This window comes from Nicotiana tabacum, chromosome 15 (genome assembly GCF_000715075.1).
Source record: "Nicotiana tabacum cultivar K326 chromosome 15, ASM71507v2, whole genome shotgun sequence".
Lineage (NCBI taxonomy): Eukaryota > Viridiplantae > Streptophyta > Magnoliopsida > Solanales > Solanaceae > Nicotiana > Nicotiana tabacum.
Genome location: NC_134094.1, coordinates 71,042,833 through 71,069,325, shown reverse-complemented (window position 1 = coordinate 71,069,325; position 26,493 = coordinate 71,042,833). Strand labels below are relative to the sequence as shown.

At 39.6% G+C, this 26,493-nt stretch overlaps 1 pseudogene; it reads right to left on the bottom strand.

Annotated features, from left to right (window-relative positions):
• Positions 1-744: 744 nt before the first annotated feature.
• LOC142170094 (18S ribosomal RNA) lies at positions 745-1,715 on the bottom strand (annotated as a pseudogene).
• Between the last annotated feature and the right edge of the window lie 24,778 nt (positions 1,716-26,493).

The window sequence follows — 26,493 nt, the reverse complement described above, 5'->3', positions numbered from 1 at the left end:
AATGGGCATTCAAGAATCAGTACATGAAATTTTAATGAATTTGAAAGAAATTGTATTAAGAAGTAATCTATATGGAACTTCCGACGCGTCCTATCGATCTGGGAGCAACCCTGTCTTTTTCTTTGTACTATTTTAAGTTTATAAAGAATAAGCTCTAGAAGCGGATAGGCCGTGGTGGTGCTCAAACACCAAGTGGGGCTGGGAAGGGAAATTGCTAGTTCTCTTTATATTCTTATTGAAGAAAAGCGAATTTAAGACTCTTTTCTTGAATATTATTCAAAAATAATTCAGATTGCCCAGTATTCCACCAATTAGTAACCCAAGATTTCAGACATTTATCAACTGAGAAAGAAATCCATCAGGGCAAAAATACTATAGATGCAAGATAGAAAAGAAGAGTGAATGATTTCTTTTTTGCCATTTTTTCATCTATGAAAAAACACAGTTGTTAAAGTTAAAAGAACTCTATTTTTTGACTTTTAAAAAAGAATAATTATCTGATCACGGGCTAACCCACGCATAGAGAAGGAAGAAGCTATCTCAAATATCCTTCACACAGATGACATTTATCTTTCCCATGACTATTTACTGTGTCTCAACAACCGTGTCAGATAGAAGGAAGAGGGCTCTTTTCACCCTTCTTTTTTTTCTTTCAGAAATAGAATAGAATAAAGAATGAGAGAGTCTATATCCTATATCAATCATACGATCACTCTATGAATAGAGCAATTCTCTGTCTTGACAGGAGAATCCAGGATATTCAGGAAGAATCACAGCAATTCCCTAATCCTAACGAAGTAGTTCCTCCGAAAATAGAAACAATTAATGGTAGAGCGGAAATTTCTTATGATAATTCCTTTGAGTCTCATTCTTGTGAATGTACTCCCCAGGAGGGATACTTAACGCGTTAGCTACATCACTGCATGGGCCGATACGCACAACGCCTAGTATCTATCGTTTATGGCTAGGACTACTAGGGTATCTAATCCCATTTGCTCCCCTAGGTATCGTCTCTCAGTGTTAGTGTCGGCCCAGTGGAGTGCTTTTGCCGTTGGTGTTCTTTCTGATCTCTACGAATTTCACCGCTCCACCAGAAATTCCATCTGCCCCTACCGTACTCCAGCTTGGTAGTTTCCACCACATGTCCAGGGTTGAGCCTTGGGATTTAACAGCAGACATAAAAAGCCACCTACAGACGCTTTATTCCCAATCATTCTGGATAACTCTTGCGTGCTCTGTATTACCACGGCTACTGGCATAGAGTTAGCCGGTGCTTATTCCCTATATACCATCATTGCTTCTTCTTCGGGAAAAGAAGTTCACGACCTATAGGCCTTCTACCCCCACATGACATTGCTCCTTCAGGCTTTCGCTCATTGCGGAAAATTCCCCACTACTGTCTCCCTTAAGAGTCTGGGCTGTGTCTCAGTCCTAGTGTGGCTGATCATCCTCTCGGACTAGCTACTGATCATCACCTTGGTAGGCTATTGCCTCGCCAACTAGATAATCAGATGCGAGCCACTGCTTGGGCGGATTCCTCCTTTTGCTCCTCAACCTACGGGGTATTAGTAGCCGTTTCCAGGTGTTGTTCCCCTCCCAAAGGCAGGTTCTTACACGTTACTCACCCGTCCTCCACAGGAAACACCACTTCCCATCCAACTTGCATGTGTTAAACATGTCGCCAGCATTCATCCTGAGCCAGTATCGAATTCTCCATGAGATTCACAGTTGCATTACTTATAGCTTCCTTGTTCGTAGACAAAGCGAATTCAGAATTGTCTTTCATTCCAAGGCATAACTTGTATCAATGCGCTTCGTATTCGCCCGGAGTTCACTCCCAAAAATATAGCCATCCCTGCCCCATCACGTCAGTCCCACAAGCCTCTTATCCAATCTCCTTGAACGACAGCGGGGGAGCAAATCCAAGTATAAAACCTCATATTGGGCTTAGGGATAATCAGGCTCGAACTGATGACTTCCACCACGTCAAGGTGACACTCTACCGCTGAGTTATATCACTTCCTGCCGCATCGAGAAATAGAACCGACTAATCCTAAGTCAAAGGGTCGAGAAACTCAATGCCACGATTCTTGAACAACTTGGAGTTGGGCCTTTTTTTCGAACTATTACAGATATAAAAATAATGGTCTTAATCGGATTCAATTGTCAACTGCCCTTGTCGGAAATAGGATTGACTACAGATTCTAAAGGAACTAGAGTTACATCTCATTCCATTGAAGAGTTCTTATGCGTTTCCACGCCACTTTGAGAGCCCGAAAAATGGACAAATTCCTTTTTTTAGGAATGCATACAAGATTCGTCACTACAAAAAGGATAATGGTAACCCTACCATTAACTACTTCATTTATGGATTTCATAGTAATAGAAATACATGCCCCAACTACATTCGGATCGACATGAGAGTCCAACTACATTGCCAGAATCCATGTTGTATATTTAAAATAGGTTGACCTCCTTGCTTCTCTCATGGTACACTCATCTTCCCGCCGAGCCCTTTTCTACTCGGTCCACAGAGACAAAATGTATGACTGGTGCCAACAATTCATTAGACTCGCTAAGTCGGGATCACTAACTAATACTAATCTAATATAATAATCTAATTTATCTAATATAATAGAAAATACTAATATAATAGAAAAGAACTGTCTTGTATGTATACTTTCCCTGGTTCCATTGCTACCGCGGGCTTTATGCAATCGATCGGATTAGATAGATATCCCTTCAATGAAAGCCATGATCTTTCAAAAAATGGATTCCTATTCAAAGAGTGCATAATTGCATGGATAAGCTCACACTAACCAGTCAATTTGGGATCCAAATTCAAGATTTTCCTTGGGAAGTATCGGGAAGGATTTGGAATGGAATAATATCGACTCATACATAAGAAAAGGTTCTCTATTGATTCAAACACTGTACCTAACCTATGGGATAGGGATCGAGGAAGGGGAAAAACCGAAGATTTCATATGGTACGTTAATCAATCTGATTAATTTCGTACCTTTCGTTCAATGAGAGAATGGGTCAAATTCTACAGGATCAAAGCTATGGGACTTAAGAAATAATATAAAAAAAAGAGAGGAAAAATATTCATATTAAATAAATATGAAGTAGAAGAACCCAGATTCAAAATGAACAAATTCAAACTTGAAAGGGATCTTCCTTATTATTGAATAATAATGGGCAAATGGATTGATCAAGAAAGATCTTTTGTTCTTCTTATATATAAGATTGTGATTTTATCCGCATATGTTTGGTACAGAGAATAATCTTATCCTTTGAGAATAATCAAAATGGACATTGTTCAATTGGAACATGAAAACATGACTAAATTGGTCATAGTTACTCTTCGGGCCGAAGTGGAAGATGTGGGGGGATTCTCGAACGCGGAAAGGATCCAATGAATTCGAAAGAATTGAACGAGGATCTGTATGAGGTGAAAATCTCATGTACGGTTTTATAGAGTGGCAGTAAGGGTGACTTATCTGTCAAATTTTCCACTATCACCCCAAAAACACCATACTCTGCCTTACGTAAAGTTGGCAGTGTACGATTAACCTATGGATTTTAAATCACTGCTTATATACCCGGTATTGGCCATAATTTACAAGAACATTTTGCATTCTTAGTAAGAGGGGGAAGGGTTAAGGATTTACCCGGTGTGAGATATCACATTGTTCGAGGAACCCTAGATGTTGTCAGAGCAAAGGATCGTCTGCAAGGGCATTCTAGTGTGTTGTAGATTCTTATCCAAGACTTGTATCATTTGATGATGCTATGTGAATCTCTAGAAACATTTGAAGTGTATGGATAACCCAATAACAAAAGTTTCAAAAGGGGGATGGAGCAGGCTACCATGAGACAAAAGATCTTCTTTCCAAAGAGATTCGATTCAAAACTCTTATATGGCCAAGGTTCAATATTGAAATAATTTCCTAGGTTTTCCCTGACTTTGTCCGTGTCAACAAACAATTCGAAATACTTCGAATTTTTTAGAATAGGTCCAAGTCAAATAGCAATGATTCGAAGCACTCCTTTTTACACTATTTCGGAAACCCAAAGTCTCAATCGTATGTATATATAAAATAAAGGATTTTCAATCCTAGAAGGAAAGGGAGGGAAACGGATACTCAATTTAAAGTGAGTAAACAGAATTCCATACACGATCTCATAGATATATATAGAATTATGCGGAAAGTCGTATCCGATGAAAGTCGTTTGTACGACTTGGAGGGAGATCTTTCATATATTTCGAGATCCACCCAACAATATGAGGTAAAAAAGTCAAAATAAATGATTTTAGCCCTTATAAAAAGAAAACTGTATCTTGAACCCCTTTCACGCTCATATCACGTCGAGGTACTGCAGATGAAACAAAAATAGCAAAATTCGATCCAATTTATCGTAATCGATTAGTTAACATGTTGGTTAACCATATTTTGAAACACGGGAAAAAATCATTGGCTTCTCAAATTATCTATCGAGCCATTAAAAAGATTCAACAAAAGACATAAACAAATCCACTATCTGTTTTACGTCAAGCAATACATGGAGTAACTCCCGATATAATGGTAAAAGAAAGACGTGTAGGTGGATCAACTCATTAAGTTCCCATTGAAATAGGATCCACACAAGGAAAAGCACTTGCCATTCGTTGGTTATTAGCGGCATCCTGAAAACGTCCGGGTCAAAATATGGATTTCAAATTAAGTTCCGAATTAGTGGATGCTGCCAAAGGGAATGGCGATGCCATGCGCAAAAAAAAAAGACTATCTTAGAATGGCAGAGGCAAATAGAGATTTTGCACATTTTCGTTAATCCAGGAGCAAGATCTATACATCTCGATCGAAAAAGAATCAAGAGAAAAAGAAAGAATCGGAATTGAGCGATAGATTTCTCGAAATAAACAAAAAGAAAATGAAAGATGAAACATAAATCATGGATCAACTAATCCCTCTCGGGGACTTTATTAAAGAGGAACCTCATGTAAATACCATGGAATAAGGTTTGATCCTATTCATGGAGATTCCGTAACTATTCCAAAAATGGAAAGTTTGACATAATTGCGAGTTTCTTTTGAAAATTGGAAGCAGTTACTAATTCATGACCTGACATGTACAAAATGATAATTATATTCTTGATTCTACGAGAATTTTAATGAAAGCCTTTCATTTGCTTCTATTCGATGGAAGTTTGATTTTCCCACAATGTATCCAATTTTTCTGCCTAATTCTTCTTCTGATGATCGATTCAACCGCTGATCAAAAAGATATACGTTGGTTATATTTCATCTCTTCAACAAGTTTAGTAATGAGCATAACGGCCCTATTGTTTTGATGGAGAGAAGAACCTATGATTAGGTTTTCCCGAAAATTTCCAAACGAACATTTTCAACGAAATCTTTCAATTTCTTATTTTACTATGTTCAACTCTATGTATTCCTCTATCCGTAGAGTACATTGAATGTGCAGAAATGGCTATAATAGAGTTTCTCTTATTTGTATTAACAACTACTCTAAGGGGAATGTTTTTATGAGGTGCTAACGATTTAATAACTATATTTGTAGCCCTAGAATGTTTCAATTTATGCTCCTACCTATTATCTGGATATACCAAGAAATATTTACTCATGGTTTCTCTTGGCTCTATGGTTCATCCGGGGGAGAGATTGAGCTTCAAGAAATAGTAAATGGAGAATACTGGATTTGTAATAAACATCTTGGAACTTACAAGGATAATGGGAATTCCAATTCTTAATGAAGAGTTTAGCCAACATACCTCACTTGAGCTTCCTTACACTCTAAATGTCCCAGAATTCTTAGCAACTTCAATCTATTTTAGAAATATAACAAGTTGAACCAAAATTAGGAGGATGATAATGGTTCTAGCTCATTTGAGCATTTTATCATACAGTTGGTGTGCATTAAGGTTTCAAGGTCATTTTATGGTGGATTCCATCACCCCCACAATCCAATCCTTACCATTTTTAGCTCAACAATCTTCCTACACCCTTTGATAACACAAGCATGTAAAATAAACAACTCGCATGCCCAAAAATTATCTTGCTAATTACCCATTTCTAGAAAAAATTTGAAATTGAAGGTTAGGGTGTAGAATCTTACCTCTAGGAAGAAAACCTAGTGAGCTTCCCTTCTAAATCTTCCAAAACATGAGCAAGAATAAAAGAATAATTATTGAAGAACACCTTCTCACTCTAGGGTTCTCTCTCTCACTCTAAAATGTCAGATTATAGCTAAAAAATGGCCCAAAGAGTGTATTTAACGAAATAGAGTTGAGTTTTAAAAACCCAAAAATGGAGCTTCGGAACGGTTCTGCGGTCCCTTATGCTACCGGAGAATGGATATACGGACTGCACATCAGTCGCATAATTGGTGTCCAAAATGACCAAAAATCTGCCTGTGTCTACGGTCACTATGTGGTCCGCATAACTCTTCTGCGGTCGCATAGTGCACCGCATAACAATTATGCGGTCGCGAAGTCCACCGCATAATTGCTTCCCACTGGCCTAATTAACTGCTTCACTCTGCGGCCATTATACGGTCCGCAGAGTGATTCTGTGGTCGCGTAATTGACCGCAAAAATGCATTTTATTGCCAGACCAATTCGGCGCCACGAAATATTATTTTCTTTTGCAAAATTTTATGGGGCCTTACATTTATAATGCAATATGATATGAGCATTTGAAACACGAATTAAACCTATATCTTTATTAGAAAACTTATCGAAATACTGGATTTGTAATCAACATCTTGGAACTTACAAGGATAATGGGAATTCCAATTCTTAATGAAGAGTTTAGCCAACATACCTCACTTGAGCTTCCTTACACTCTAAATGTCCCGAAATTCTTAGCAACTTCAATATATTTTAGAAATATAACAAGTTGAACCAAAATTAGGAGGATGATAATGGTTCTAGCTCATTTGAGCATTTTATCATACAGTTGGTGTGCATTAAGATTTCAAGGTCCTTTTATGGAGGATTCCATCACCCCACAATCCAATCCTTATCATTTTTTGCTCAACAATCTTCCTACACCCTTTGATAACTCAAGTATGTAAAATAAACAACTCGCATGCCCAAAAGTTATCTTGCTAATTACCCATTTCTAGAAAAAAATTTGAAATTAAGGGTTAGGGTGTAGAATCTTACCTCTAGGAAGAAGACCTAGTGAGTTTCCCTTCTAAATATTCCAAAACATGAGCAATAATTGAAGAATAATTATTGAAGAACACCTTCTCACTCTAGGGCACTCTCTCTCACTCTAAAATGTCAGATTATAGCTAAAAAATGGCCCAAAGAGTGTATTTAACGAAATAGAGTCGAGTTTATAAAACCCAAAAATGGAGCTTCGGAACGGTTCTGCGGTCCCTTATGCGATCGCATAATGGATATGCGGACTGCACATCAGTCGCATAATTGGTGTCCAAAATGACCAAAAATCTGCCTGTTTCTACGGTCACTATGCGGTCCACATAACTCTTTTGCAGTTGCATAGTGCACCACATAACAGTTATGCGGTCGCAATGTCGACCGCATAATTGCTTCACACTGGCCCAATTAACTTGTTACACTCTATATTTTCGTACGTAAAAATGCGTTGTAAGCAAACTAATGTAGGACCAAAAATGAGATAATATTTAAAAGTATATAAAGTAAGTTAATCATGTTACCTCTGAGGTTACAAATATTGAAGATCATGAACAACAAGTACAAAGAGGGTTGGACACTTCAGAAGCTAAAGCAATTGAAGAAAATAATGTTTCGTCGAAAGTCGACAAGTTGGGAATGTTATAACATATACCTTTGGGGTGATACTAGGGTGCTTAACATGATAAGGAGATTATGTTATGATTTATATTAGTCGTATGACATCCGTGTGTTATGTTTTGAAGTCAAGAGAGCTGTGGAACAAAAGTCGATGAAAGTCATCACAAGTTACATTCATAAGTTTTACTGAAACTTTGGGTCAAATGTAACTGTGATTTGCTCCCAATATAATTAGAGTTATGGGGTGTTCCACCCATCAAATTAAATATCTATGAGTCTATTTTCCAATGAATTAAACCGTTTGTCAATATGACATCGGAGTAATGAGATATGGGCATTTTTGCGATACTGCGCAAGCTGCTAGGTGACAAGTAGGTGTGTCACCTACTTGCTTAAATGAAAGCCCAAAAATGGGCCATTTCGGGTCGTCCAAAGAGGCCTTTTAAGGGACTATTTTCTTCATATATTAGACTTAAAATAGAGCATAATAACCAGACATAAGCTCTGCAAAGAATCCTCCCAAAAATTTCCCACAAACCCTAATTGATTTTCTCTCCCTTTCTAGTTCTAATTGGAGGTAAAACCTAGTGTTTGAAGAACCAAGATAGGAGCTGACTTATCCAACAAATAAGGTGAGTTTACTGCTCTCTTTCATCCAGTTTTTCTTCTGTAAATTCATGGTAAGTCGTTCTATACTTGTAAGAAATCACGGGACGGTGATCGGAAGCCGTGAGTTCGAGTTATTCACTTGTAGCGGACTATTTTGTGGACTGTTTTGTGTTGCTGTTGGGCTGCATGTTTTACAACTATTTTGTGGAGTTTTGGACGAGGAATGGTGTTTCTAAACACCATATAAATGTAGGGTGGTTGGCTGGTCGTTCGTCATAACATTTTCGGGTCGTTTGACACTACTACGGTGGTCGTTTTGTGTACGAAGAGATTGGGGTATGTTGGGCTGTTTTGTAGTATTTGATGGTGTATATAGGGCTGGAAAATGATGTATATATGTTGTTATTGTTCTGTTCTTGTATTGTTGGTGTTATCTTGAATTTGGAGGAAGTAAGGATTATAGGGGAGATGCTGCCCGTTTTAATACAAAATAGGTTTGTCGTTCGTTGTGCGATAGTTGTACCTTTCGTAACTTAACGATAGTATTATTATCATTCTTGTAGATTAAGGTGCGAAGAGGTGAGTTCAACTTGGTGATTGGAAAGATTGTGATAAGGTATGTTAAGGCTAAGCCTTCCTTCATTTTGGCATGATCTCGTAGCTACATGTGTTAGTAATGAGACAAAAGAGAAGTTCATATTCATGAATTTATTCACACTATTCTAGTCTCATAAGTTACAATATTATTCCTTATCGAGACTCTATATTCAATTTTAGTATTGTCTTCTTCCAGTCAAGAGAGCAGCAAGCCTATATATACAGTATTACAGTATTTTCATTACCATCGAGCTATAATCGATGGGCAGGCCCCTATTGGGCAACCTCTGATCAGATGGAAAGTTATATACCGAGCCTACTGTGGCCGAGCGCCTATGAGCGAGCCCAGCATGGCCGAGATACATAGCCTAGTATGGCCGAGCGCCTATGAGCGAGCCTACTATGGCAGAGCAGTTATATATATACCGAGCCTTATAAGGCCGTACAATTATTTTACTTACTATATTGAAGGAGTTGAGTCAATATCAACAGGTAAGTATATCTCCAGATCATCTTTGACTCCCAGTTACTTCCAGTTATTATATTATTAGTTCAGTTTTGATTTTCAGTTATGTTATTGCCTTACATACTCGGTACATTATTTCGTACTGACGTCCCTTTTCCGGGGACGTTGCATTTCATGCATGCAGGTTCAGATAGACGGACGAGTAGATCTCCTCAGTAGGTGTTTCCCGAGTTCAGCCTGATCTGTAAGCTCCATGTCTTTCGGAGTTACCAGGTCTAGAGTGTTGTGTACATTTTATGTATATCTGTATATATGTTATGGGTAGGTCGGGGCCCTATTCCGATCATAGTACATCTATCAGTAGAGGCTTGTAGACATATCCTGTTGGTTAGTGCAGTATGTTGGGTTTGTAGGCCTGGTATGTATATTTGATGGTTTGTCAGCTGTAGTAGCTATGACGGCCTTGTCGGCCTAGCTTTATATTGATATTTAGTTAGCGCTAGTTTCCATTCAGTTTTATATTTTGCTTCGCAAATTGTCTTGCAAGGTGGCCCCATGGCCAAATTATGACATTATATGTTCAGAGTCCCTTAGTCGCAATTTGGTACGCCAGGTTAGGTGAGGCACCGGGTGCTTGGCTCGCTCCTAGGTTCGGGGCGTGACAAACTTGGTATCAGAGCAGTTCTATCCTAGGGAGTCTACAAGCTGTGTCTAGTAGAGTCTTGTTTATAGATGTGTTGTGCACCACATTATATAAGCAGGGCACTACAGGGCATTTAGGAGTTAGTTACCCTTCTTTGAAATCTAAATCGTGCTATAGAACTGAGTTATAGGAAATTTGAATTAAACTTATGTATTGGTGTTTGCATGCACAGATGACGGTGACTAGGAAGACTACGGCTAGCTAGAGGAGAGATACAGCAGCAGGTGAGGGTACCAGCAGGGTACCCCCAGTAGATGGGGCCCAGTCTGAGGCTCAAGGCGAGACCCCTACTCAGCCATTACCGGCTCCTCCACCAACTACGGAGATTCCTAGGGAAACCGCACATCCAGTTCCCCCTCCACTTCCATCAGATCATGACTTGAGGAGTGCGGTGCATTTGTTGACACAGTTGGTAGCTACCCAGCAACAGGCTAAGGCATCAGCTAGTGCAGGAACTTCGGAGGGGTCTGGGAGTTCACGGGTCCAAGAGTTTATTGCTTTGAGTCCCCCAGAGTTCACGGGGACAGATCAGAGGGAGGACCCGCATGATTTCATAGATCAGCTTCACAGGATCTTTCGTGTTATGCATGCCACGGAGAAAGAGGCAGTTGAGCTAGCAGCTTTTCGACTCCGAGATATAGCCATCCTTTGGTACGAGGGATAGGAGAGGTCCAGGGGACGTGATGCACCTCCAGCTATTTGGGAGAATTTTTCAGATGCCTTCCTTGACCAGTACTTACCACGGGAGATCCGACAGGCTCAAGTCGATCAGTTTCTAGCCCTCAAGCAGGGTAATATGAGTGTTCGAGAGTATAGTCTCCGTTTTGACTCATTGGCCAGATATGCACCATCCATAGTTGCTACTATGCGGGACAGGATTCACAGGTTTATAGCAGGGTTAGCCCCAGAGTTAATCGAGGCATGTGCCACCGCTGCATTGCAGGATAGTATGGATATCTCCCGGATTCAGGCATTCGCCCAGAATATAGAAAGGGGTAGGCATCGGCAGCAGGGTACAGAGAGGGCTGAGCAAGGGCAACGTAAGAGGATGAGATTTCCTAGGTCTCAAGAGCAATCTCAGGGTAGTTATAGGACCCAGTACTTCGGACGGCCACCTAGGCCTCCGCCACCTCGGTTACAGGGTTACAGGTATGACCGCTATACTCAGTCAGGACCAGGTGCGAGCTCACGGGCATCGGGTTTGCAGTGACAGCGAGGATCTGCACAGACATGGTCATTTCCTCCACGGTGTGACATCTGTGGTAGAGGACACTTGGGCCAATGTCGAGCAGGTTCTGATGCTTGTTATACATGTGGGCGTCCAGGGCATATGATGAGGGACTGCCCAAATAGAGATTCGGGGGGAATGGCACAACCAGCAAGTTCAGCAACAGGATCATCTATGTCCGTGCATCCTTCAGGGCGCGAGTCTCACTCTTCGGCTGGTAGAGGTCGGGGCAGAGGTAGAGGTTCCAGTTCAAGTGGTAATCAGAACCGTATCTATGCTTTAGCGGGTCGACAGGACCAAGAGTCTTCACCAGACGTTGCGACAGGTATAATAACCATTTGCTCTCACGATGCTTATGCTTTGATAGACCCAGGATCTACTTTATCGTATATTACCCCATTTGTCGCGAGGAAGTTTGGTATAGTGCCTGAAATACTAAGTGATCCTTTTGCGGTATCTACACCAGTCGGAGAATTGATTATTGCTAGACGGGTTTACCGAGGTTGTACGGTGACAATTTGTAGTCGTCAGACCTCAGCTGACCTAGTTGAGCTAGAGATGATGGATTTTGATGCTATCATGGGCATGGACTGGTTGGAAGCTTGCTATGCCACAGTTGATTGCCGAGCAAAGGCAGCCAGATTTCATTTTCCGGGTGAGCCAGTCCTTGAATGGGTAGGTAATACACCAACACCCAGAGGTAGGTTTATTTCCTATCTGAAGGCGAGGAAAATGATCGCAAAAGGGTGCATTTATCATATTGTGCGAGTTAGAGATGCAGATGCTGAGATACCTACACTTCAGTCTATTCCCGTAGTCAAAGAGTATGCAGATGTGTTTCCAGATGAGCTTCCAGGTATTCCTCCAGAGCGAGAGATTGATTTTAGCATCGATTTGCTTCCAGGAACTCAACCAATATCCGTCCCTCCGTATAGAATGGCACCTTGCGAATTGAAGGAGTTGAAGGAGCAGTTAAAAGATTTATTGGAGAAAGGTTACATCAGGCCCAGTACCTCACCTTGGGGTGCACCAGTACTATTTGTGCGGAAGAAAGACGGCTCGCTGAGGATGTGTATCGATTATAGGCAGCTGAACAAGGTAACTATTAAGAATAAGTATCCACTTCCAAGGATCGATGACTTGTTTGATCAGTTACAGGGGCTAGATGCTTTTCAAAGATAGATTTGAGGTCGGGGTACCACCAAGTCAGAGTTCGGGAAAAAGATATTCCGAAGACAGCCTTCAGGACCCGATATGGCCACTTCGAGTTCCTTGTCATGTCCTTCGGGTTGACTAATGCACCCACTGTATTTATGGACTTGATGAATAGCCTATTCCGACCATTTTTAGATCTGTTCGTGATAGTATTTATTGATGATATTCTGGTTTATTCCCGTTCAGAGGATGAGCATGCAGACCACCTGCGAGCGGTACTCCAAACCCTCCGTGATTGTAAGTTGTATGCTAAGTTTTCTAAATATGAGTTCTGGTTGAAGTCTGTAGCATTCTTGGGGCATATTGTATCAGATGAAGGGATAAAGGTGGACACTCAGAAGATTGAGGCTGTGAAATCTTGGCCTAGACCTACCACTCCGACAGAGGTTCGTAGCTTTCTAGGCTTAGCAGGATACTATCGGAGGTTCGTAGAGGGCTTTTCTTCCCTTTCGGCACCATTGACGAAGTTGACACAGAAAGAAACTAAGTTTCAATGGACAGAGGCTTGTGAGCGGAGTTTCCAAGAGCTTAAGAACAGGTTGACCTCAGCTCCAGTTCTAACACTTCCAGAGGGTCTAGAGGGTTATGCCGTGTATTGTGATGCATCAGGTGTCGGGTTAGGATGTGTCCTGATGCAACAGGGGAAGGTAATTGCTTATGCTTCAAGGCAGTTGAGGAAGCACGAGAGGAATTATCCGACCCACGATTTCGAGTTAGCTGCGGTTGTCCATGCACTTAAGATATGGCGGCATTATTTATATGGTGTTCATGTTGATGTATTTACTGATCATAAAAGCCTACAATATATCTTCAAGCAGAAAGAGTTGAATTTGCGACAGAGGTGATGGCTTGAGTTATTGAAAGATTACGATGTTAACATTCTCTACCATCCAGGGAAAGCTAATGTTGTAGCAGATGCCTTAAGTCGCCGATCTATGGGTAGCTTAGCACATGTAGAGCCCAAGAAAAGACAATTAGCTAGAGAGATTCATCAATTGTGTTCAGTGGGGGTTCGGTTAGTAGATTCTGAGGATGGTGGAGTTGTACTCCAAAACACTACAAAATCATCCCTCATAGCAGAAGTCAAGGAAAGGCAGTACAAGGACCCAAAGTTGGTCGAGCTGAGAGAGCGAGTTCCGCAGCAGAAGAAGCCACTGTTAGAGCTAAAGGGAGATGGGGTTCTCAGATATAGGGGTCGCTTGTGTGTTCCAGATGTGGCAGGGCTACGAGACAGGATTATGTCAGAGGCACATTATTCATGGTATTCCATCCATCCTGGGTCGACGAAGATGTATCATGACATTAAGGATGTGTACTGGTGGAATGATATTAAGAAGAACATTGCTGAGTTTGTCGCCCAATGTACCAGTTGCCAGCAAGTGAAGATAGAGCACCAGAAGCCTGGAGGGCTAATGCAGACTATAGAGATCCCGACATGGAGATGGGAGGCGATAAACATGGACTTTATCACGGGTTTACCTCGTTCTAATCGTAAGTTTGATTCCATATGGGTGATAGTCGATAGGCTCACGAAATCAGCTCACTTCCTACCGGTCAGATCTACATATACAGCAGAAGATTATGCCAAGTTATATATTAAGGAGATAGTGCGGCTACACGGAGTACCAGTTTCTATTATATCTGACCGTGGGGCTCAGTTTACAGCACATTTTTGGAGGTCATTTCAGAGAGGTCTAGGGACTCAGGTGAACCTCAGCACAGCTTTTCATCCACAGACTGATGGACAAGCCGAGCGCACAATTTAGATGCTCGAGGATATGTTACGAGTATGTGTGTTGGATTTTAAAAGAAGTTGGGATGAACATCTACCTCTTGTCGAGTTTGCATATAATAACAGTTACCACTCCAGTATTCAGATGGCTCCGTACGAGGCTTTGTATGGGCGTAAGTGCAGATCTCCTATAGGGTGGTTTGATGTTGGGGAATCTGGGTTATATGGGCCAGACCTAGTTCAACAGGCCATAGAGAAAGTAAAGCTCATACGAGAGCGACTGTTGACAGCTCAGAGTCGTCAGAAGTCATATTCTGACGTGCGGCGACGAGACTTAGAGTTCAGGATTAATGACTGGGTATTCTTAAAGGTATCAACTATGAAGGGCGTGATGAGGTTTGGCAAGAAAGGCAAGCTTAGCCCACGGTATATTGGGCCTTATAGGATCATTCGGAGAGTGGGCCAAGTAGCTTATGAGTTAGAGTTGCCCTCAGAATTGGAGTCTGTCCATCCGATTTTTCACTTATCTATGCTACGAAAGTGCATTGGCGATCCTACCCGAGTGGTGCCCACGGATGATGTACAGATTACACAGGACTTGTCATACGAGGAAATTCCAGTTGCCATCCTAGACCGACAAATCCGCAATCTACGAAATAAGGAGGTAGCTTCCGTAAAGGTTTTATGGAGGAGCAAGAATGTAGAAGAGATGACGTGGGAATCGGAGGAAGAAATGAAGTCTAAATACCCCCACCTATTTCAAACTGAAGATATGGTTCGAGATGGGACGCTACAACATAGCTCTATGTAGGCTAGCAGGTCATCAGGTAAGCTTTTATTTTTCACTTTCAATATTTATGATTTACGGTTGGTGAGGCAAATTGCTGCTATTTATAAAGATTGGCCATATGTGGTTTTAACCTAGTGTATGAAGGATACTTTGGCAAAAATTTTCAAAGTCTCTAAGAGTAAACATTCGAGGACGAATGTTCCCAAGGGGGGAGTGATGTTACACCCTATATTTTCATACGTAAAAATGCGTCGTAAGCAAACTAATGTAGGACCAAAAATGAGATAATATTTAAAAGTATATAAAGTAAGTTAATCATGTTACCTCTGAGGTTACAAATATTGAAGATCATGAACAACAAGTACAAAGAGGGTTGGACAGTTCAGAAGCTAAAGCAATTGAAGAAAATAATGTTTCGTCGAAAGTCGACAAGTTGGGAATGTTATAACATATACCTTTGGGGTGAGACTAGGGTGCTTAACATGATAAGGAGATTATGTTATGATTTATATTAGTCGTATGACATCCGTGTGTTATGTTTTGAAGTCAAGAGAGTTGTGGAACAAAAGTCGATGAAAGTCATCACAAGTTACATTCATAAGTTTTACTGAAACTTTGGGTCAAATGTAACTGCGATTTTCTCCCAATATACTTAGAGTTATGGGGTGTTCCACCCATAAAATTAAAGATCTATGAGTCTATTTTCCAATTCATTAAACCCTTTGTCAATATGACATCGGCGTAATGAGATATGGGAATTTTTGCGATACTACGCAAGCTGCTAGGTGACAAGTAGGTGTGTCACCTACTTGCTTAAATGAAAGCCCAAAAATGGGCCATTTCGGGTCGTCCAAAGATGCCTTTTAAGGGCCTATTTTCTTCATATATTAGACTTAAAATAGAGCATAATAACCAGACATAAGCTCTGCAAAGAATCCTCCCAAAAATTTCCCACAAACCCTAATTGATTTTCTCTCCCTTTCAAGTTCTAATTGGAGGTAAAACCTAGAGTTTGAAGAACCAAGATAGGAGCTGAGTTATCCAACAAATAAGGTGAGTTTACTGCTCTCTTTCATCCAGTTTTTCTTCTGTAAATTCATGGTAAGTCGTTCTATACTTGTAAGAACTCACGGGACGGTGATCGGAAGCCGTGAGTTCGAGTTATTCACTTGTAGCGGACTGTTTTGTGGACTGTTTTGTGTTGCTGTTGGGCTGCGTGTTTTACTACTATTTTGTGGAGTTTTGGACGAGGAATGGCGTTTATAAACACCATATAATTGTAGGGTGGTTGGCTGGTCGTTCGTCATAACATTTTCGGGTCGTTTGACACTACTACGGTGGTCGTTTTGTGTACGAAGAGATTGGGGTGTGTTGGGCGGTTTTGTAGTATTTGATGGTGTATATAGGGCTGGAGAATGATTTATATATGTTGTTATTGTTCTGTTCTTGTATTGTTGGTGTTATCTTGAATTTGGAGGAAGTAAGGATTATAGGGGAGATGCTGCCCGTTTTAATACAAAATAGGTTTGTCGTTCGTTGTGCGATAGTTGTACCTTTCGTAACTTAACGATAGTATTATTATCATTCTTGTAGATTAAGGTGCGAAGAGGTGAGTTCAACTTGGTGATTCGAAAGATTATGATAAGGTATGTTAAGGCTAAGCCTTCCTTCATTTTGGCATGATCTCGTAGCTACATGTGTTAGTAATGAGACAAAAGAGAAGTTCATATTCATGAATTTATTCACACTATTCTAGTCTCATAAGTTACAATATTATTCCTTATCGAGACTCTATATTCAATTTTAGTATTGTCTTCTTCCAGTCAAGAGAGCAGCAAGCCTATATATACAGTATTACAGTATTTTCATTACCATCGAGCTATAATCGATGGGCAGGCCCCTATTGGGCAACCTCTGATCAGATGGAAAGTTATATACCAAGCCTACTGTGGCCGAGCGCCTATGAGCGAGCCTAGCATGGCCGAGATACATAGCCTAGTATGGCCGAGCGCCTATGAGCGAGCCTACTATGGCAGAGCAGTTATATATATACCGAGCCTTATAAGGCCGTACAATTATTTTACTTACTATATTGAAGGAGTTGAGTCAGTATCAGTAGGTAAGTATATCTCCAGATCATCTTTGACTCCCAGTTACTTCCAGTTATTATATTATCAGTTCAGTTGCGATTTTCAGTTATGTTATTGCCTTACATACTCGGTACATTATTTCGTACTGACGTCCCTTTTCCGGGGACGCTGCATTTCATGCATGCAGGTTCAGATAGACGGATGAGTAGATCTCCTCAGTAGGTATTTCCCGAGTTCAGCCTGATCGGTAAGCTCCATGTCTTTCGGAGTTACCAGGTCTAGAGTGTTGTGTACATCTTATGTATATCTATATTTATCTTTTGGGTAGGTCGGGGCCCTGTTCCGATCATAGTACATCTATCAGTAGAGGCTTGTAGACATATCCTGTTGGTTAGTGCATTATGTTGGGTTTGTAGGCCTGGTATGTATATTTGATGGTTTGTCAGCTATAGTAGCTATGACTGCCTTGTCGGCCTAGCTTTATATTGATGTTTAGTTAGCGCTAGTTTCCATTCAGTTTTATATTTTGCTTTGCAAATTGTCTTGCAAGGTGGCCCCATGGCCAAAGTATGACATTATATGTTCAAAGTCCCTTAGTCGCAATTTGGTACGCCAGGTTTGGTGAGGCACCGGGTGCTTGTCTCGCTCCTAGGTCCGGGGCGTGACATAACTGCTTCACTCTGCGGCCATTATACGGTCCGTAGAGTTATTCTGCGATCGCATAATGGACCGTAGAAACGCATTTTATTGCCAAACAAATTTGGCGCCACGAAACATTATTTTCTTTTGCAAAATTTTACGGGGCCTTACATTTATAATGCAATATGATATGAGCATTTGAAACACGAATTGAACATATATCTTTATCACAAAACTTATCGGAATACTCGATTTGTAATCAACATCTTGGAACTTACAAGGATAATGGGAATTCCAATCCTTAAAGAAGTGTTTAGCCAACATATCTCATTTGAACTTCCTTACACTCTAAATGTCTCGAAATTATTAGTAACTTCAATCTATTTTATAAATATAACAAGCTGAACAAAAATTGCGAGTATGACAATGGTTCTAGCTCATTTGAGCATTTTATCATACACTAGGTGTGTATTAAGGTTTCAAGGTCCTTTTCTAGAGGATTCCATAATCCCACAGCCCAATCTTTACAATTTTTAGCTCAACAATCTTCCTACACCCTTTGATAACACAAGCATATAAAATAAACAACCTACATGCCCAAATATTATCTTGCTAATTACCCATTTCTAGACAAAATTCGAAATTGAGGGTCAGGGTGTAGAATCTTACCTCTAGGATATAGACCTAGTGAGTTTCCCTTATTTATCTTCCAAAACATGAGCAAGAATTGAAGAAAACCTTCTTACTCTAGGGCACTGTCCCTCACTCTAAAATGGTAGAATATAGCTCAAAAATGGCCCAAAGTGTGTATTTAACGAAATAGGGTCGGGTATAAAAAAGCCAAAAATGGAGCTCCGTAACGGTTCTGCGGTCGCATATGCGACCGCATAATGGATATGTGGAATGCATATCGGTCGCATAATTGGTGTCCAAAATGACCAAAAATCTGCTTGTGTCTGCGGTAAATATATAGTCCGCATAACTGTTATGTGGTCGCATAGTGCACTGCATAACAGTTATGCGGTCGCATAGTCGACCGCATAATTTCTTCCCACTGGCCTAATTAACTGCTTCACTCTGCGGCCATTATGCAGCCCGCAGAGTGATTATGCGGTCGCATAATGGACCGCAGAAATGCATTTTATTGCCAAACCAATTCGGCGCCACGAAACATTATTTTCTTTTGCAAAATATCACGGGGCCTTAAAGAAGAGTTTAGCCACCATACCTCACTTGAGCTTCCTTACAATCTAAATGTCCCGGAATTCTTAGCATCTTCAATCTATTTTAGAAATATAACAAGTTGAACCAAAATTAGGAGGATGATAATGGTTCTCATTTGAGCATTTTATCAAACACTAGGTGTGCATTAACGTTTCAAGGTCCTTTTATGGAGGATTCCATCATCCCACAACCCAATCCTTACCATTTTTAGCTCAACAATCTTCCTACACCCTTTGATAACACAAGCATGTAAAATAAACAACTCTCATGCCCAAGCATTATCTTGCTAATTACCATTTCTGGACTATATTTGAAATCGAGGGTAAGGGTGTAGAATCTTACCTCTAGGATGAAGACCTAGTGAGTTTCCCTTCTTAATCTTCCAAAACATGAGCAAGAATTGAAGAATAATTATTGAAGAACACCTTCTCACTCTAGAGCACACTCTCTCACTCTAAAATGTCAGATTACAGCTAAAAGTGGCCTAAAGTGTGTACTTAACGAATAGAGTCGGGTTTTAAAAACCCAAAATTGGAGCTCCAGAACGGTTCTGCATATGCAGACTGCATATCAATCACATAATTGGTGTCCAAAATGACCAAAAATCTGCCTGTGTCTGCAGTCACTATGCAGTCCGCATAACTGTTCTGCGATCGCATAGTGCACTGCATAACAGTTATGCGGTCGCATAGTCGACCGCATAATTGCTTCCCACTGGCCCAATTAACTGCTTCACTCTGCGGCCATTATGCGGCCAACAGAGTGATTCTGAGGTCGCATAATGGAGCGCAGAAATGCATTTTATTGCCAAACCAATTCTGCGCCACGAAACATTATTTTCTTTTGCAAAATTATATGTGGCCTTACATTTAAAATGCAATATGATACGAGCATTCGAAACACGGATTGAACATACATCTTTATCACAAAACTTATCGGAATACTCGATTTGTAATCAACATCTTGGAACTTACAAGGATAATTGGAATTCTAATTCTTAAAGAAGAGTTGAGCCAACATACCTCACTTGAGCTTCCTTACACTCTAAATGACCCATAATTCCTAGCAACTTCAATCTATATTAGAAATATAACAAGTTGAACCAAAATTAGGACGGTGATAATGGTTCTAGTCCTTAAGTAACTTTATGTTACAACCCAAATTCGCGTACCTTAGATCACGCCGTAAGCTAGTAGAAGTAAATCCAAGAAGAGATTATCTTTGAGATGATAAGAAGTTAATCCTATTGGTCTTAAACGATACAAGGGTGTATAAGAGTGGTTAACAAGTATTAGAAGTTAAACGAATCAAGGATGTTGTAACCCGTATTTTTGGGTAACACTAGAGGTGATTAACTGTCCCAAGAGGTCTTGTTTTAATGTATTTGAATCATATAATATCCGTATCATAAGTCTTGAATTCAAGCGAGTTATGAAACAAAAGTCGATAAAAGTTGTCGCAACATAGGTTTATAATTTTACTTAAACTTTAGGTCAAATGTTACTGCATTTTTCTCCCAATGTGCTTGGAATTATGGGGTGATCTACCTATCAAATTGAAGATCTATGAGTCTAGTTTCCAACTCATTAAACCGTTTGTCGATACAATCTCGGAATAGAGAGATATTCGCGTTTTCGCGAGAGTGCGCCAAGCTGCTCTCTATGGGGTCCACAAAGGCGGTTTAAGACATATGGACATATGTAAGATACCTCAACCCCGTTTTAAGTCATTATTTTTCAGTATATTCTGACCTTATAACCCTAAAATCAGTCTCTCAAGGTTCTCTCATGATCCAAGAACCAAACAAAGGTCAAACAACACAAATCAAATGTCAGGAATCCCGTGGCGCTAGTAAATTTCTTGTTCTTCTTGTTGTTGCTGATTTTTGTGTTGTTCCAGCTCGTGTGGGAGGTTGTTTTAAGTGTTTTATGTTCTGTAAATACACCTTCAAGTTTTTAATATCAACCCTAGGTGATTTCAAGTCTTCTAAAGTAATTCTAGTGCCGAAAAACCCGAATTAATTGCTAGTTTCGCTTCCTTGTTCTTGTGGCAGAATTGAAGGGATATTTCGTGGAAAATTAAGGTCAAATTGGATTTGTTCTTTCTGTTTAAAGGTAAGGAACCTCTTACTCTCTATATATTTAAGATTATCCAAGTTGCAGCTAAGTCGTTGAAGCTAGAACTTGTGAAATATATATCGAAAGGCTTGGTAGTAATGTTGTTGGTTGGTGGACTGTTTTGGAGGCTCAATATGATTATTAATGATGTTGTTTGGGCTATTTTGTGATTGTATTGACTTGTGGCAAGTCATATAAATAGGGAAGGTGATGTCCGTTTCATCGTAAAATAGGTTGCGGTCGATACATAATAGTTACGACGCTTAAACGACAATGATAGTGTCATTTCTCTTATTGTAGACGAAGGAGTCCTGACATTTGCATAGCTTGAGGTTGGTCAGTATATACAAGATATGTGAGGCTATCCCCTTCATTCTTTTGCATGACTCTGATTGTCAATGTAAACTAAATGTTATAATATCCCTACCAGAGAAGTACACTTTCACTTCTAACAGAATAACATAAGGGTACACAAACAATTCTACATTTTCTAACATCAGATGAACAATCCGCATATCAGGTTAATCTAAAGGACAGGCTTCGAGCACATATAGGGGAGAGTCAGAAACATTATAACATACTGTCAAAGGTCTAAACATTGGGGAAAACACATTCAAAGGGAAGGTAAATAAAACAGAGTTCAGATATGCAGCAACACAAGAAATGCATGATGCTCTTCCCCTGGCAGACTAATTATGAGTTGATTAACTTAAGTATTGTTATTAGTACATGCATAGACTGACCACATTGCTTGGGATTCTCAAAGAACTAATAAGGATTTAAACAAAACAATCACACCAAACATCCTTTTAGGTATTATCAGAAGTATCAGATCATGATCAAGGTTCTTAGTAAGACTATGGGTTATAGATTCAACATGGGATTCCTAAGGTGCTAAACAGGATCACATTCAATGACAATATTAACCTCAAACAAACTATTATGTTCATGCAGTATCAATAAGGATCTTCTCATAATGTTTAAAGATCATATTCAGTTCAGATTAGCAGAAAGGAGGGGACTGAGTACAGTTCAAAACAAAGCATGGGATTAGGTAGCCAAACAGGGATGCATGCAATATTCAGTCAGTTATAATAGACACTTCAAGTGGGGTTGTGATCTTATACAGACATGGGAGCTTTACATGTTATAGAATCAAGTTAGCCATGCCATGAAGGGAGAGACAAGGGGAGTATTATACCAAAACAAGTTTAACTCAGGTGTATAGCTTAAATTGTATCTAGATATGAAGTAATAGCTGGATGTGATCTCTACAAAGTCAGCAGTGTCACAAAAGATATTAAGGACAAGACAATACTATATCAAACAGGTTTGAAATTAAACATGTAACTGAAGGCTTTATCTAAACACGAGGCAGTATGCTCGGCTTAACAACATTTACTAATCAGCTATAACAAACATGATTATGACTTACTTTTTCATGAAAAGGGATGACTTAATCTTGGAAAAATACATACAGCAGAGTTACTGATATTCATGAAAAATGAAAGTTCAATTCAACAAGACTGTTCCATATAGATGTAACTAATAATTAGATATAATCATGAGAATGTCATAGTGATAGCCCAGAAGTTGCCCTCAGAGTTAGCAGATACATGTATAGAGAAGGAAAGCATCTAAACATTTAGATTTTCTATGCTTCAGTTAAATGGTAGATGATATGAACTTATGAACCTTTCAGGGTTATCTCAGTTAGGATTATCAAATAATAAACTCAACCATGAGACAAGAAGAATGTAGGGAAATAATATGTAGTGGTAGAGATAACAGTAGAATCATCAATGAAAGACTATGAGGTTTAGGTAAACATGAGCAATCATTCAAGGCACATTACAGCTTAATCATGCAGACTCTTTAGACTCGGAAATGAAAATCATCAGGAGTCATATAATAGCTTAATCAACATTAATTAAAAACTTAGAGGCATGACAAGTGATCATAAGCAAACAACATCTTATCATAAACTAAAAATAGCATTTCTATACTAGTTATAAGTATCATAAACAACTTTAGTTCATAGAGGGAAACAAGAACATTCACAATATCCTAATAAGATGATCAAAGAGAAAATTTAGAGGTATGCTGACCTTTTTTAGGGCAGCAAACCAAACCAGGGCTTGTTTTTGTCGTATAGTAACCAAGAACTCAGAAGACTTCAACCAAATTAGTACCTCAGAACAAAATCAGAGTTCGAGTAAGAACTTATCCTTAGCCGAAGGAGTTCCAAACACTACTATACTGATTTTTTTTGTTTTTTCTAAGTGTTCTTGGTGTATTATTTTCAGTGTTAGGTGGTTGTGTTGATGGTGTTAGGTTGGTTGTGTAAATTATATTAGGTTGTTCTAGTTTGTGGTAGATGATGTTAGGTGAGAACATTAAAGGCCCTATTTATAATGCCATTAAGGCTATAGGGTTCCAACAGATTCAAAATCATGAGTGGAAAGTGACGAAAGATTGATGATGATAGCAAAATCGAGTGAAAAATCTGAGAGACAGAGGGAAAAACAGGGTCGAGTTTACCTGAGCATCGATTGTTGAAGCTTTGGATCAGTGGTTAAACCCTAATATCCAGAGGTCACTGAGTTTGACCTCTGGACATCAAATCTTCATGATGAACTCTGAGAATGACTCCACGCATGCTCCGATTTGACAGAACACGAAGGAAATTCGGTGATTTGTACTTGCATTTTGAGTCTAGGTTTCAGGATTTGGGTGTTTTGAATTTGAGTGATGAGATAGCAAATAGCCAGCTGGATTTGCAGATTTCAGGAGGTAAAGGGTGGTTTCAGGCTCGATCGTTGACTTATGAAAAAAAATCAAATGATTTTCCTTTCGCGCTTAGGGTCTCAGATTAGGGGTCTTGAATTTCTGATCGAAAGAGGAAATTATCAGCAGAATTCGTGGTGTAGCAGGGGCAGAAGGGATAATTTATAGTTGTTTCAAGTGACCTTGCATGGATTTGTGCATGTTTTTGGGAGATTGATGGTTGATGGGGTATGAGAGAAAAGAGAGAGGAAAAGGAAAGGAAGGGCGGCTGGTCTCTGAGTGAATGATTAGGGTTTTGCGGGGATAGGGGTCCGTCTCTAGGTTAACGATGAGAGATGGAACATGAGTCGTTGGATCTGTTGATCAACGACTCCAATTATTGTGGTAAATGAAAATTTAGAAAAGATTTAAGTGGGAAAAATTGAAGGCCATTGGAAAACTTTGATCTGATGGTTGAGAGTAGATCTCTGGGTGTTTAAATTAAAGAGAAAATTAAGACCAATTATGATTCGTTGATCTGAGGAACAGACGGCTCTGATTCGTTGTGTTTCTTGTGTGGGTGTTATGGAGAGGTGGCGTGGAAGAAGTGATGGCAAGGATTGCCAATAGGGGATGAGATGGGATTGTTTGGGTTGAGTATATTTCGGACTGGGCTTTTCATTTGGGCCAAAAATAATTTAAAATATGGCCACTTTGCTAATTAGTTGATAATTGCAATTGTAGCCTTTTGTCTTTTAATCCCCTTTTGAATTTAATTTAGATAAACTTAAAAAATTTCAATAAAATGTGGTGCAATTATAGTTATTATATATACTACTAATTATTATAATTAATTATTTATAAAAACACTTTGTTTTCTAAATTGTAACACTAATTTCGAAATACTAACATAGTAACCTAATTTACTAGAAATTAAAGAGTAATTCATTAAATTAATTATAGAACTTATGTATATACATCAGAGTTATTTTAATAATCTTAAAATAGTAAATATGTTTGTAATTACATAATATTAATATCACGTGATTAATTTTAAAAATAATAATTAATTAATTTGTAAAGATAAGTATTTATTACTAGAAAATACTTTGAAAATATTTATTATAAATTATTAAGTATAAATAAATTAATTTTAAAAGGGAGGGTCAAAATTGGCAATCAACAAATGTTCCTCTTTGACCGGAGACGATGAAAGAGTTTTCGGGCAATGAAATTGAACCAACGCAAATTTTGCCCCGACTTTAGGCATGTATTGCAGAAGTGGCATGGAGATTATGAGTTGTAGGATTGAGTTAAGGAAGATTATGGGAAGATTTTGGGAAGAATCTTGGAGATATTGGGGCCGAATTTTGGCTTTGAATTGCTTACATACCTCGGTCTTAACAAGGATCAGGCCTCATATTGTTCTGGAGTAAAGATTTTGAGGAAGCAGCATTTGTAGGAGTTGTCCCAGTATCGTATTATGACGATACGGCATGACGGAGGAACGGGCACTCATGATAGCTTGAATGTTGCGGCTTGATTTGAAAGATTTGAAAATTTTGAGCTTCACTTGTCATCTTGAACTTGGATCCTTAGCCCGCTAATGGTTTTGTTGTCCCCATAGCGTTGTAGTTTGGTCTGCTGCAAAGAAAAGTTCCATGTTGCCGTGTTTGTTCCTCAAAAACAAGTGAAATACATGCATACTGTTATTTGGGATCAGGATGATGAGATACTTGATCTTGACTCGATTTGTTAGCCAGGTTGTGTACCGTTTCACAGCTGTCGGTGCAATTGAAAATTGTGTCTGCTTGTTGGGAGAGCTTAATTTGTGAGTGCGTATCCGCTTGTTAGGAGAGATTTGCACTAAGAAATGTCTCCGCTTTTTGGGAGAGATTTGATTTTGTAAAATGCGTCTCCACTTGTCGGGAGAGCTTTGCACTAAAATGTAAAGTAATATCCACTTGGGAGTGTAAGGCCCCGTAAATTTTTCCTAAAAACCCAGATTCTGTGACGCCGAAGTAGGCGTAGAGGTTAATAATTATAGAATTTCTTTGGATTGAACAGTGCACTGGGGAGTTGCAGGGAAATGTTGGGCAGAAGTCGGCATTTCCACGGCCCGTCCTGCGACCGCGGAACCACTCTGCGGACCGCAAAATGGCCGCAGAGTGGAGCAGTCTTTTAGGCCATTTTTTATACCATTTTTGCGGCCCATTATGCGACTGCATAACCATTTTGCGGGCCGCACTCTTGTCGCATATCCCGCTTTGGGATTTTTCAGAGAGAGGTTTTGTGGTGCACTATGCGAACGCAGAATAGGTTTGCAGGCCGCATAGTGACCACACACCTGGTCAGTTCCTTTCCAGTTTTGGCACCCAAATTTCGCGGTCATTTCGCGGACCGCATAATCATTATGCGGTCGCATATGAGATCGCAGAACCTGTTCTGGAGCTTCATTTTTCGGGCTTTTAAACCCAACCTTATTTCGTTAAAACACATCCCTTAGAC